Source organism: Citrus sinensis, chromosome 1 (genome assembly GCF_022201045.2).
Source record: "Citrus sinensis cultivar Valencia sweet orange chromosome 1, DVS_A1.0, whole genome shotgun sequence".
NCBI lineage: Eukaryota > Viridiplantae > Streptophyta > Magnoliopsida > Sapindales > Rutaceae > Citrus > Citrus sinensis.
Genome location: NC_068556.1, coordinates 11265052 through 11280000, shown reverse-complemented (window position 1 = coordinate 11280000; position 14949 = coordinate 11265052). Strand labels below are relative to the sequence as shown.

Here is a 14949-nt window from a genome sequence, read left to right as displayed (position 1 = left end):
CCTTCGACCATGCATGCAAATAATACAAAAAGAAATGAAAACAAAACAAATAAAAATAAAGAAGAAGGAGAAATTACGATACTAACCTTATCAAGCTGTTACAATTTTACTATGAAAACACACTAAAAAAAATACGCGAAATAAATTAACTAAAAATAAATTAATAAAATAAACGAAAAACTATAAAGAAAAATAACTTGAAAATTAAATTAGAGAATTTTAAAGAAGAGAAAAAGAAAAGAAATTCTTACCTCAAAATTCAGATTCACTTTTTTTTTTAAATAAGAAACAAAAAAATTATAAGAAAACAATTAAAAGAAATTATTTTAAGATGCACTGTTAAGATTGCTGTGGCAAATCTGATAACATCAATCCCTGTGGAGACGATCTGGAATACTCATCACTTTATTACTTGTTGTGTACACTTGCACATTGACACTAATAACATTAGTATTTATACACCAACAAGTTTTTGGTACCGTTGCCGGGGATTGATTGTTCATTGTGATTTATGAAATTAGTTTTAACGGTGCTAATTTTTTTATTTTATTTTATTTGTTTATTTTGTTGACATAGGTGATCTAGCAACCCTTGCATGCGCAAATATAAATCTGTTGACTTCCAGTTTGATCCAGAAATTGAAAGAACTGCAAGGAGATTGAGAAGAGAGTATCGGGAATTACAAGCTGCTGTAGCAATGGATGATTTGCAAGATTTGAGAAACTTGAACCGTAGAGAGGGGATACAACCAGTCAATGTACATGATGGTCTGAATGGACAATCTGTTCAAAGGCAACTAGGGAACAACAACATTATTCACATGGCGAACGATAAAGATAGAGCCATTCGAGACTACGCAATGTTGACTCCTCAAGCCATACATCCAGGAATAGTTAGACCCGACGTTCAAGCTGACAATTTTGAACTCAAACCCGTGATGTTTCAGATGCTTCAAACAGTGGGGTAATTTAATGGTTTGCCATCCGAAGATCCTCATCTACACCTTAAGTTATTTTTGGAAGTAAGTAATGCTTTCAAGATTGCTGGAGCATCGCAAGAAGCATTGAGACTCAGACTTTTCCCATTTTCTTTGAGAGATCGAGCAAGAGCATGGTTGAATTCTCTACCACCAGATTCTATCACTACATGGAATGATTTGGCTGACAAATTTTTGATGAAATACTTCCCGCCAACCAAGAATGCAAAGTCGAGGAACGAAATCACATCTTTCCATCAATTTGAAGATGAGAGCTTGTGTGATGCATGAGAGAGATTTAAGGAGTTACTCTGGAGATGTCCTCATCATGGTATTCCTTGCTGCATACAGTTGGAACTTTTCTATAATGGTTTCAACCCAAACACTAGATTGATGGTGGACGCTTCAGCAAATGGAGCCTTGTTATCTAAGTCTTACAATGAGGCTTATGAAATTTTGGAGAGGATAGCCAAAAATAACTATCAGTGGCCACCAACCAGACAAGCTGTAGCAAGAGGAACAACATGAGTCCATAATGTAGATGCCTTGACAACATTATTAGCCCAAGTAGCTTCATTAACAAATATGGTAAAGGCTATGACTACTGCTTCAACAACTGTTAACCAAATTTCTGATGTGTCTTGCGTTTATTGTGGAAAATGGCATTTATTCGACAATTGTCCTAGGAATCCAACTTCAGTCAATTATGTGGGCAGCTTCAATAGACAGAACCAGGACAATCTATATTCAAATACTTACAACCCTGAATGGAGACAGCACTCGAACTTTTCATGGAGTAATTAGAATCAACCTGCTGCAGCATTCAGTAGATAGAACAAACTGCTGCAGCATTCAGTAGATAGAACAAACTTGCTCAATTTAGTGGATTTTATCAGCAAAATCAAGAGTAAAGAAGCATCAATAATGATCAACTCAGCTCCCTTGAAGGTTTGATTAAGGATTACATTGTGAAGAATGAAGCAGTTGTCCAAACTTATACTGTATCTTTGAGAAACTTGGAAAATCAAATTGGACAACTTGCTGCAGTATTGAGTAACAGACCTCAAGGTAGTTTACCAAGTAATACAGAGGACCCAAGAAGAGAAGGGAAAGAGCACTGCAAAGTGATTAACTTGAGATCTGGAAAGGATGTTCATAGTCCCGTTGGTGTACCAAAAAGAAGAGCTGAGCCCACTTCAATCTAGAAAGAAACTCAAATTGAAAAAGAGTCACAATCCTCCACTTCACAGCACACTGGTGAGAGTAGTCAAGTTGCAGTATTTGCCGAAAATGATGATCCAACACCTGTGGATAACGAGGCTGTAACACCAACCCAGAACATGGCAAAAGAGAAGCAGTCTGCACAACCTGCTGCAGCACAATAATTTAGACATCCACCACCATTTCCTCAAAGGTTTCAGAAGCAAAAACAAGACAAGCAGTTGAGCAAAATCTTAGGAGTACTGAAACAACTACATATCAATATCCCTTTTGTGGAAGCTCTAGAGCAAATGCCAAATTATGCAAAATTTTTTAAGGATATTTTGACAAAGAAAAGAAGACTTAGAGAGTTTAAAATAGTTGCTCTAACACAAGAGTGCAGCCGAATGCTCCAGAGTAAGATACCATAGAAGATGAAGGATCCAGGAAGCTTCACAATCCCATGCTCTATAGGCACTAAATACAGTGGCAAAGCACTTTGTGATTTCGGGGCTACCATCAATCTCATGCCTTTATCAGTATTTAAGCAATTGGGAGTTGGTGAATGTAGACCAACAACAGTGTCTTTACAACTTGCTGACAGATCTCATGCATATCCGGAAGGAAAGATTGAAGATGGGTTGGTGAAGGTGGATAAATTTATTTTTCCAGTGGATTTTATTGCGCTAGACTTTGAGGCAGACAAAAAAGTGCCAATCATTATAGGAAGACCTTTCTTAGCCACGAGAAAGACTCTAATTGATGTTCAAAAAGGAGAATTAATCATGAGGGTGAATGACCAGCAAGTTACATTCAATGTGCTGGATGTCATGAAAAGTCCCAATGAGATTGAAGATTGTAATTTTATCAGTGTTGTGGACTTTGTTGTAGCGGAGAGATTACACAGTTGCTGCAGTAAGGAAGAAATCAATGCTATAACAATTGAAGAACTTGATGATGAAGATCATGGATCAGCTAACATAGCATGGTCAGGGGAGAAGCAACCCTTTAGAATTGACGAGCAAATCCAGCAAAGGGAACTCACTCCAGACCAACAAGAATTCAAGATTAATGGGCCAAGAGTAAAGCACTATATGGGAGATGATGTGAACAGCCTAAAGAAGGATCGGTTCTTGAAGGATCCAGGTTGAGGAAACAAGAAAGGTCAGGCTGAAAGACCTAAAATCAAGCGCTAATTGGGAGGCAACCCAATAAGGGAAGTTGTTTTTAACTCTTTAAAGCATTAAATTTAGTTTTTAAATTATTGAATTTGTCTTCTTGTTATTTTAAGTGTGCATCTAATTTTTTATGTCTTTGTGTTAAATTGTAGCAGGCAAAAACAAAAAAACAAAAAATGAAAAAAAGAGTAGGAAGGAATTGCTGCAGCATCGCTTACAACATGACATATAACAGAAGATTCTCAAACAACAGAGGCATTTCTTGCTTTTACAGTAGCAAATGGATTGATCAGATTTTATGATAAGGAGCGTTTGAGAAGTATATCAAAGAAAAAGTGACCCTTTACAGCCTATGTTGTAGCAGTGCTTCCAGCAACATGGGAGTACCCCCCTACCGCTAGTTTATTTTACTTTTTTTTGCAAAAATTTTCTTTCATTTAGTTTTAATTTTCCAATTCATTCTATATGTAATTTTATTTAGTGTATTCATGTCTGGTTTATGTGGTTTTGTTTTGTGTGCTTGTGAGGACACAACACCACTCAAGTTTGGGGGGGTTGTGTTTCTGAGTGCATGTGTTTATGCTTGTGTTGTGTGTTGTGTGAAGCTCTGTTATCTAATATTTGTATATGGATTTGAAAACCTAATGAAGATAAATTGAGTGTTATTCAGTATTTATGAGAATGCCAAGTAGAGATAGTTATAGACGAATGTTGAAATTCTGTCCCGACACTTAGACTTTGGTTAAGTTTTATGAGAATGCTGTAGCAGAGCCAAGAAAAAAAAAGTAGAAAATATCTCAAGTTTGGGGGAAACTTTTTGTTGGATTGTGCCTGTTATGAAATAAATTTTGCTCCAATGGTTTAAGTTGTTGAGTAACTAAGGTTGAGTATGCACCCTATATGCAAACTTGAGTCCAAAGGCAACAAGAGCTATGAGCAGTGCTGCAGCAATTATATATATAAAAAAAAGCAAAAAAAAAAAATAGTGATGAAGGAATAAAAAATAAAGAGGTCCGCTACCTAGGATACTGAGTAACCTGGTTTATTCATGAGCCCCATGTTCAGCCTTGAGTCAAAGGCGTCCAAAGGTAAGACTTAGATATAACATCCTGAATGCGTTGTTGTAGCAACTCTGACATGTACTTTGAGTGAGTAATTGGGTGTCGTCATTATAAGTGATAGGCATTCACATGAAAGCTCAATGTTGCATTGAAGGGTTTAAAAAAAAATTAATTATGTTTGTTGTAGCACAGTTTGAGTTTATTTGTGAATTCTGCTCCCCCATATGTGTATACATTTGTGTTTTATCTTTGAATTATATATGTCTGTGTAATGCTATAGTACCTCTGGAATTTGATCAAAGTAGCACACACACGCTTTGGACATAATGAGGCCTAAGTCTAAAACTGAACTGCTAAGGCTATTTTGCATGATTAAGAATGTGATCTGAGTGTGATTGAAGTGTTAGCGTTGTTGTCATTACTTGAGGACAAGTAATGGTTTAAGTTTGCAGGTGTGATAACTCTATGAAATGAGAGTTATCATGGAACTTTTAGACTTAAATTAATATTCCTTAGAGAGTAAATGATGTGTTTCTATTGCATTTTTGTTACATTTTGCATAAATATTCATTTTAGTTTAGTCTTAATGAGTTTTATTTAATTTAAAGTAATCTGTGCTTAAATTGTGTGCTTAATTGTAGGTTTCCAGAAGCTTATAATTCATGGAAGGAATGTTGATGCAATAAGCTTGCAAAAATGAGGAAGAACTTAGCTACAAAAGAATTGAAACAAATTTGGAACAGTGTAGTTGCTGTAGCCGTTGCTGTAGCAATCCTGGAACAACGATAGAGAAAATTCCGCACAGGATACTTGCAGAATTGCGATCTGCAGCTTCCTAATCTGACTTATGCGCGCCCTAGGCTTCTGTTTACCCTAATTTTCAACTATAAAAGAAGCACACATCATAAGGATTAAAGAGGGTCGTCACCCAAGGAGAAAAACACAAAGAAACAAAAAAAAAAAAAACAAGATTCAAGAGAGAGATCAAGGGCTACACAAGAGGAAAAATTCAGAGATCAATTGGGAGCTCAATCCTTCTTATCATTCTCTTGTTTTCGTGTTTTCTATTTATTCATGGGGATGTGTTTCATGGCTGAAACTTTGTTCTTTATTTTTCTTTTGCAAACTATGAACTAAATTTATTTGTGGTTGAGTGATAAACAATCTTGATGGTTTATTGACTGAATATATGTGTTGCTGCATGTTTGCTGTAGCAGTTTGTTTTGATAGTATTTATTTTTATTCATTATTTTGGTTGATCACCCATTTAATGATACAAGTTAGGAGAGAGCCGCAAAATGGCCTATCTTAGTGGAACATATCAGAGCAATACTTGGTTTTAGATTGGGTTTCCTGGATTGAGTTTAACTTATCCCAAAAGGGCCATGCTTAATCTAAAATTAGTGATGAACTAGGCATAGGGATTGACCTTGTAGGGTAAATAGAACCTAAGCGTGTAATGCTATATCTTATGTTGGCATAACAATTGATCACTGTTAGGTTACATATAGATATAAAATATCCAACATGTGACGGCTAAGAATGCATAAAGATTCTGCCCAGTGCTGTAGCAGATACTGCAGCAACCGAGCCAACCATTAGAAAATAGTCAAGACCACTAGGAGAGTTTATTCACTCAACTACTTTATATTCCCATTGATTTTATCCTTGAGATTGACGTGATAATTTACTTTGTTGCATTTTATTTATTACGTTTTTATTTTAATTAGTATATTAGTTTCATTAATTGTTTTATTTTATTTTAGCAAAAAATCTGCACTGTTAAGATTGTTGTAGCAAATCTGATAACATCAATCCCCGTGGATACGATCTTGAATACTCATTATTTTATTACTTGTTGTGTATACTTACATATTGACACCAATAGCATTAGTATTTATACACCAACAATAGGTTAGAGAGGGAACGAGAGTTTTAGGGTAATGATTGTTATTTTATTAAACAAATAAAACACTCCTTATATAGAGCTATAACTCAATTCTACTAAAATAATAATTCTTAAATAATTGAGACTTATTAACAGAAATATAATAACTAATCCTCAATGAAAAAGAAAATAAAAAACAACATAGGATTAGGACAAGGATTAACATCCTCCCTTCCTAAGAAGAAGCTTGTCTGCAAGCTGAAAAGAAGGAAAATAGGCTAGGAACTCATAATATTCCTCCCAGGTAGCCTCCTCTTTAGACTAACCTTGCCATTGAACAAAAGAGCTTAGTAACAGGGTAATTGCAACATTTGAAAAGCACATGATCCAAAATGGTCAAAGGCTGCCATTCCCAAGCAACAAAATGAGGAGAATCAGGAAGTTGTTGAAAAGATGTATGAATCACAAGATTTTGCTTTAACCTTGAAACATGAAAAGTAGAATGAACTTTACTTGTAGCTGGAGATCCAATTTGTAAGCCACTGTTCCAATGCAAGAAAGAATTCGAAAAAAGGCATAGTAGTGCAGAGACAACTTATGAGTACCATTAGAATGTAAAATGGACTGTCGATAATGTTGAAAACGAAGTACACCCAATCCCCTTCACTTTGGTTTTTATCAGAAAAAAAAAGTTTATTTGTGATTGAGCAGCCTCCAAATTGTCTTTAAGAAGGCGCAAAATCAAATCCCCATTGTAAAAAGCCAAGTTGACAGCATAACCCTAGTTGTGCTTGGCAAGTAAGATTCTATTCAAGTTGGCGGCGGACCATTAGCTATTTCTAATGGATTCATTTTGATGGCAGAATGGAAAGTGGTGTTATCCCACTATCCAGCCTAAGGCAGCTTGTTAGTCCAAGTAGAAGATTGATGGCCATCAAAGCATCTTAAATATCCTTCAAAAGAGTGATTAACTACTTTAATTTGGCCATTTGTTTGAGGATGATAAAAAGAGATACGACACAAAGAACTGCCCTATAACTGAAAGTATTCTTCCCAAAACTGACTAATAAATATAGAATCACAGTTGTTGATAATAATTAGTGGCATTCCACGTAAAAAGCCACATCCAACACAAAAAAAATTTAGCGACAATAACAGTTGTATAAAGATGAGATAAAGCATTGAAATGGGAGTAATTAGATAAATGATCAACTACAACAAGAATAGCTGTTTTTCCTATGGAAGGGAGAAGACCATCAATGAAATCCATAGAGATATCTTCTCAAATTTTATGAGGGATGGGCAAAAGTTGAAGCAACCTTGAAGGATGCACATGTTCAACTCAGTATGGCAATTGACACCCTTGAATCCATTTTTTAGCTCTATTTTCTGTAATTCTCTCCTCATCTTTTATTTTCTATGTATTTTAATAAAATTACTATTTTACCCGTAGTTCAATTATGAGTACCTAGTTTAATTTTAAGTTTGCGTTGAAGGTTAAGCCTTAATACAATGCATGGGCACCATATTTATTAGAGAGAAATTCTCCTATAGTATTTTGTGGATTGTTTTGACTCAGTGTCGATACACAGTGCATCTAAGCTATTTAGTGGATGGTCTTGCTGTGTTATCGACAGAAGGATTATTATCTTCTGGCAACACGTGTTCTTAATACCATACCTAGTGTAAGATCATTACCCTCTGTCACAGTGAGTGCTTGATAGCATATTTATTGGAGTGAGGATTATGGGGAGTAGAAATACCTTGCCATGAATTAAGCCAATGGTGAAATGTTGAGCGTGAATCTAGAGACTCAAGTGTTTCATTTGCATTATTTTCATCTTTAATTCATTCCCGCCAGTTTATTTTAAATTTTAAGATAAAAAATCACTTTCAACCAACCAACTCAAATATACATTCAAACAATTAACCCTATGCACAATTAAATCTACCTCCTCGTAGGAACAACACTCGTCACCACAAAATCTATTCTATAATAGATTCGTGCGCTTGCGAGTATAATAAAATTTGCACAACATACCATCGTTGAGTGTTAGAAAATGTATATTTATAAAGGAGAAAATCGTTATTTTACATTTCAAGTCTTACTAACACCCTTACTTTTATGTATTTAAGCTTCTTGTGATTTAATTACGTGTGTTTTATTTTAATTAAGTATTTTAGGGGCATCATGGTCATTTCACAATGAACGAGAAATCAGACGGTAAAACGGACATCGCTTTTGAACTCAGGACAGTTAAAAATATTGTCCATGTTACTGTCCATGATACTGTCCACGACATTGTTCACACATACGGAATGATGACGTGGTATTGACCGATGATGTGGCATTGACTGATGAGATGTCACGATTCTATTGGACAAAATTTATATACACTTTTGATCGGTGACGTGGCAGCCTGTTAGTGGACCAAAAATCGCGCGTACAGTACATGCATATATACAGGATTATTTTCAACCAAACTGCGTCACTGTTCAAACTGGTTGACTGTTCAAACTGCGTGGTCAAACCATGTAACTTTTCAAACCGCGTGGTCAAACCGCGTACTGTTGACTGATGACGTGGCGCAATCCTGAGCGTCCAAACTGTTTTTAATCCGATGGCCATGATTTGCTTTATATATCTATAAAAAGGGGGCCTCCCCGTCTAATTTGATATCTCTGAATCCATTTTTGGGCTCCATTTTATATAATTCCTTCTCCATCTTGTATTTTCTACGTATTTTAATAAATTCCCATTTTGCCCCTAGTTCAATTATGAGTAGCTAATTTTCTTTCAAGCTTGGGTTGAAGGTGAAGTCTCAACATGTGTCATGGGCTTTATTTGGTAAATTTATTTTCTCTTCCCCTCTAATTTTTGTGGATGTTTTGACGTTTCGTCGACAAATAATAATAATCTTGTCTAGATACCGCCCTAATTTCACCGGCTCCCTAGTACAAGGTTATTATTATTTGGCATGATAAGCCCTTAGCACCATATTGATTAGAGTATGGTTCATGAGGTGTGGATACCCCTCTCATGATTTAATTGACACTAATAAGGAATATTTAGCCCATGGTGCATGTTGATACGGATTCAGATACTCAAGTGCTTCATTTCAATAGATTTCTCTTCAATTTATTCTCGCCATTTTAATTTAAGTTTTAGAATATTCCAAATCATTTCCACCACAAATCCAATTACCCAATTCAAAAATTAACTCTACATGTAATTAAAATTCACCTCCTCATGGGATCGACACTCGTCACCATTGAACTATTTTACAATAGATTCGTGCACTTGTGAGTTCAATAAAATTTGCACAACAAGTTTTTGGCGCCGTTGCTGGGGAGGTAAGTTATTTTAATTTGTAGAATTAATTTTTGTAAAAAATTTCTTTTAGTTATTTTTCTTGTAATTTTTTTAATTTTAAAAAAAGAAAAAAAGTGAATTTATATTTTGAGGTAAGAAATTTTTTCTCTTCTTTAAAGTTCTGTAATTTAATTTTCAAGTTATTTTTCTTTGTAATTTTTTTTATCGTATTAATTTTAAGTTTTAGCAAATTTATTTCACGTATTTTTTTTAGTGTGTTTTTATAGTAAGGTTGTAACAGCGCAATAAAGTTAGTACCATAATTTCTCCTTCTTCTTTATTTTTATTTATTTTGTTCCCATTTATTTTTGTGTTCTTTGTATGTATGGTCGAAGGTCATTATTACATAATCTTGAGCCTATAGACCTTGAACTAGAAAAAAACATTACGCACACACAAACACATTAAATATAAAAGTGAAATGGATTTGCAACAACAACAAGCACCACAGGAGAGGCCATTTAAGGACTACTTCAGTCCCTTAGCTAATTTGAGCACATCATATATAAAATACCCAAATGTAGCTGCTAGGAGTTTTGAACTAAAACCTAGTGTGCTAAATTGTCTCCCAACATTCTATGGCTTAGAAAATGAAGACCTATATAATCATTTGAATAATTTTCATGATGTTTGTCAAACATTTAAATATGAGAAATTTTCAGATGATGCTGTTAAACTTAGACTATTCCCATTTTCTTTAAAGGATAGAGCTCGTTCATGGTTCAATACATTGCCTGCTAATAGCATTACATCATGGGAACAAATGGTAACGAAAGTTTTGAATAAATATTTCCCAGTGCATAAAACCAATGCTATTCGTAGGGAAATCTCAGAATTTACCCAGAGAGAAGATGAGCAGTTTTTCGAAACATGGGAGCGATTCAATGGGTTACTTTGGAAGTGTCTACATCATGGGTACAAGAAATGTCATCAATGCCAATACTTTTTGGAGGGATTATTGCCACATGTGCAAGAATGGCTAATGGCAACAAGTGGGGAGGAGAGTTAATGTCAAAAAGTGCATAAGAGATTTGGGAATTCTTCCAGCAACAAGCGGATAATTCCCAACAACGGAATCGATCACTCAGGAATATTAGAAGAATTAAGGGAGTGAATGAGGTTCACATTGGCGAGTCAAGTTCAGAAATTAAAGAAGTCAAAGCGATAATTGAAGGTCTTTCCCGACAAATAGCATCGTTATCGATTGCTAAATCAACAAAGCCACATGATCATGACTCGTACTCAGATCAAGCCAATGTCATAGGTGTAATGAGAAAACCACCCGAATATTTCATGGTCTCAAGGTTCCAACAGAATGGACCAGCAGCTCCAGCTCCATCAATGCAACCAATTCCTTAAGTCTCTCAAGTCTCTCAGCCACCATTTAGACCATACAATTAGAACCAGAATTACTCTCAACCTAAACCATGGGAGGATTCATTTCAGAATCTCAAGAATCTTACTCACTCTACGATTGAACAACAGAATCGCACCATTGATGAACTACGAAATGAGATGAGAGCATACTTCAACTCACAAGCCCAATCAGTTTCAAACCTCGAAAAGATGATGGGACATCTTGCTTCTTCAATTCAAACTTTGGCAATGACTGTTGAGAAAGGTAAATTTCCAAGTCAACCAGTGCCTAATCCTAAAGGAGTGCATGAAGTAAATTCCAGTTCACCACAGTAGCACGGAGAGGTCAAAGCTGTCATGACCTTGCCAAAAGGGAAAGAAGTCGACAACAAAGTGGAGATGTCGGTGATAAAAACAAATCAAATTGTACCTGTAAATGCCGAAAACTCATCACCGGAGGAGAAAGAAGAAACCGATCCATGAGAATATGTTCCTAAAGCTCCATTTCCTCAAAGGTTGGCTAAAGGAAAGAAGGGAAAATCCGCAGGTGAGATTTTTGAAATCTTCAAACAGGTAAGTGTTAACATCCTTTTACTTGATGCTATAAAATAAGCTCCATTTTATGCCAAGTTTCTTAAACACCTTTATACTAAAAAGAGAAATATTCATGTTCAAAAGAAGGTATTTTTAACAGAAAATATTAGTTCTATACTTCAACATAAAATTCCTCTAAAATGCAAAGACCCAGGCTCCCCCATTATTTCATGTAGTATAGGGAACCATACAATTAAGAATGCTTTGTTGGATTTAGGAGCCAGTGTAAATCTGTTACCTTATTCAGTATTTGTGAAACTTGGTCTGAGAGAATTACACACAACTCTAGTGGTGTTACAACTTGCAGATCGGTCCACGAAAATACCTCGTGGTATTGTGGAGGACGTGTTTATCCAGGTAGACAAGTTTTATTTTCCTGTTGATTTTATTGTAATTGACACTCAACCAATCCAGGATTCAAGGAAGCACATCCCCATTATCCTAGGCCGACCTTTCTTGGCAACTGCCGATGCTCACATTCAATGCAGAACTAAAAATATGCAGTTGTCCTTCGGCAACATGACTATGGAGCTAAACATCTTCAACATTGTCAAACAACCTCACAATGCAGATGATGAAATTGTTGATGTGGATTTAATAGAAGCATTAGTTGATAATACTTTTTTTTCAAACCCTAGTGATGACCTTTTACAAACATGCTTAACTCATTTTGGTTTGGATTTTGATATTGATAGATCAGTCAATGAGGTCAACGCCCTACTTGACTCAGCACCATCCATGGAGACTAATAAATGGAAGTCAAGAGTTGAACAACTAGCACCATCAGAGAAGAAACTCATCCCATCATTAGAATTACCACCGAAACTCGAGCTCAAACCATTACCCAACACTTTGGAATATGCGTTTTTGGGAGAAGAAAGTACTCTACCGGTAATCATCTCATCATCCCTAAATGACGAACAAAAAGGTAAGTTGTTGGATGTTCTAAAAGAGTACAAAGGAGCATTATAATGGACCATAGCAGACATCAAAGGTATAAACCCAGTAGATTGCATGCATTACATTCACCTTGATGAAAATGCTAAACTTACTAGGGAAATGCAACGTCGGTTAAATCCTAACATGAAAGAAGTTGTTAGAACTAAAGTCCTTAAGTTATTAGATACATGTATCATTTACCCCATTTCTGATAGTTCATGGGTCAGTCCTGTGCAAGTTGTCCCCAAAAAGTTAGGAGTCACAGTAGTTACCAATGCTGATAATGAATTAATGCCCACTCGAGTGACTACAAGATGTTGTGTATGCATTGATTATAGAAAGTTGAATTCTGTCACACGTAAAGACCATTTTCCTTTACCATTTATCGATCAAATGTTTAATAAATTAGCAGGCCATGAATTTTATTACTTTCTAAATGGTTACTCAGGATCTAATCAGATTCCCATAGCACCAAAAGATCAAGAGAAAACTACTTTCACTTGCCCTTTTGGCACTTTTACATATAGGAGGATGTCATTTGGATTATGTAATGCACCTACTATATTTCAACGATGCATGTTGAGCATTTTTTTTATATGGTTGAACGATTTCTTGAAGTCTTTATGGATGACTTTTCTGTCTTTGGTGATTCATTTGATCAATGTCTACATCATCTAACACTAGTGTTACCATTTGAGCTCATGTGTGATGCATCTGATTATACAGTAGGAGCAATATTAGAACAAAGAGTTGATCGAATTTCCCATGTTATTTACTATGCTAGTATGACATTGAACACAATTGAACTATTCAACTATTGAAAAAGAAATACTAGCAGTAGTGTTTGCATTAGAGAAATTTCGATCTTATCTCATTGGTTGTAAAATAATTGTATTCACAGATCATGTTGCTCTTAAATATTTCTCACAAAGAAATATGCAAAAGCTAGACTAATTCGTTGGGTGTTACTTTTGCAGGAATTCGACTTGGAATTTAAAGATAAGAAAGGCATAGAAAATGTTGTGGTTGATCATCTCTCTCATCTCCATTTTGACACAATTACAGAACCATTAACATTGAATGAGTCATTGTCAGATGAACAATTAATGAGTGTGGAAGTATTACCGTGGTATGCTGATATCGTTAATTATCTTGTTACATGTCAACTTCTAAAGTATTGGACCAAGCAAGACAAGGCCAAATTTTTTGCGGAAATAAAGAATTTCTTTTGGGATGACCCTTATCTGTTCAAGTATTGTGCAGATCAAATTGTTAGACGATGTGTCCTAGAAAGTGAAATTCAGAATATCCTTTCATTCTGCCATGAACAAGCTTGTGGATGCCATTTCAGTGCTAAGAAAATAGCTACTAAAGTTTTACAATGTGGTTTCTATTGGCCAACTATATTTCGAGACAATTACACTTTCTGTTCTTCATGTGATAGATGTCAACGAATGAGGAGCATTACACGAAGGAATATGATGCCATTGAATCCAATTTTAGTGGTTGAGATTTTTCTCAAACATACACTTTGTTTTCCTTATTTCCCCTCCTTTATTAGCCATGTCCCTAGCCTATGTTACGTCCTAATAAAAGTCCTTCTTGATTTTAAGGAACTATAGTCTGAAGTAAAAGCTAGTATATGGGCTAAAAAGATGTAGTGGTGCATAATAAAAAATAAAATAAATAAATAAATAAATTGGGTTGACTAGCATTTTTGTTTGACTTGAGATTGTACATGTGACATTAATTCTTTATTATTTTCTCTCAAATTCAGCATTCATTGAAGTGACTATTTTTATTGGGTTTAATTTCCTTATGAGAGTGTCACTACTTCTAGTGAGATTTTGGGGTTTGACATGTCATTCTTGAAAACAGTTGTGACAAAGTCTACTGGGCTGATTCATGTGGATGGTTGATGTGGGTGTGATGTTTCTTTAGACTGGAGATAATGCTTATACTTTTATTTGATTGCTATCATTAGTCTGATTGAATAAACAAGATTGTTTAAAAAAAAAATTATTTTGGGATTGAATTTTGTTTTCGCTTTATTTGCTAGGAACTAGCAATAAGCTGGTTGGGGGGTGTGTTGAGTGTTAGAAAATGTATATTTATAAAGGAGAAAATCGTCATTTTACATTTCAAGTCTTACTAACACCCTTACTTTTATGTATTTAAGCTTCTTGTGATTTAATTACGTGTGTTTTATTTTAATTAAGTATTTTATGTATTTTAGGGGTATCGTGGTCATTTCACAATGAACGAGAAATCAGACGACAAAACGGACATCACTTTTGAACTTAGGACAGTCGAAAACCTTAGGAGGAGCATAAAAGAAAAAATGTCATTGTTCACATGTACGACACTATTCATATGTACGATAC

General features: G+C 35.2%; 1 protein-coding gene and 1 non-coding gene across 2 annotated transcripts in view; one reads left to right on the top strand and one right to left on the bottom strand.

The window, feature by feature from the left end:
* Positions 1-5601, top strand: part of LOC102620353 (single myb histone 4-like) — a 23633-nt gene extending 18032 nt beyond the window's left edge. Inside the window, exon 7 of the transcript XR_003065014.2 lies at positions 577-5601. The gene's annotated coding sequence lies outside the window, so the exon portion shown is untranslated. The remainder of the gene's footprint in view (positions 1-576) is intronic.
* LOC112498035 (small nucleolar RNA R71) lies at positions 1204-1311 on the bottom strand. The gene has a single exon (XR_003065120.1). It is a non-coding gene; the product is annotated as a small nucleolar RNA R71 (small nucleolar RNA).
* Positions 5602-14949: the final 9348 nt, after the last annotated feature.